Consider the following 541-nt stretch of genomic DNA (forward strand, 5'->3'; position numbering starts at 1 on the left):
GCACAGTATAGCTGTATAGCTCAATAATTAGCAGAGGGTGCTCAGACTTTATGTCTCGCTAAAGTATACGGTCGCTCTGTGACTGCTAACAAAAACAAAAAACAAAAAACGCAGACTTAGCCACTGGCAAACAGCCGTCCCAGGGGCGGAAGTCCACACAAATGTCACGCCTGGAGCCAGTGTACGGTTTAACGGGCGTGGCGGTTCATCAGCGAGAGCTAACGCAACCCGAAATTCTAGCCCAAACCTAAATTGTAAGAAAGATTAGCTGCGATGCTAATTAATTCTGATAACTCTCTTCACTGTGTCGCTAACTTGATTTAGGTGCACAGCTATTAGCCCAGTTGGTAACCACCTTAGCTAGACAGCTAACCAATACCAGCTATCTGGAATTAGCTAAATTAGCTAACTTATTTTTCTGCGTGTACACCTCCCCGCGCCCAATTCTCGACAAACTTGCAAAGAATCGCGCGAACTCGCGAAAAAGGCGCTAAAGCCTCCAAAATTGATCCTTACTCGTGCCTCACTCGCGCCAGCTCGT

The sequence above is a fragment of the Frankliniella occidentalis genome, unplaced genomic scaffold (assembly GCF_000697945.3).
Source record: "Frankliniella occidentalis isolate FOCC.00 unplaced genomic scaffold, Focc_3.1 Scaffold344, whole genome shotgun sequence".
Classification (NCBI taxonomy): Eukaryota; Metazoa; Arthropoda; class Insecta; order Thysanoptera; family Thripidae; genus Frankliniella; species Frankliniella occidentalis.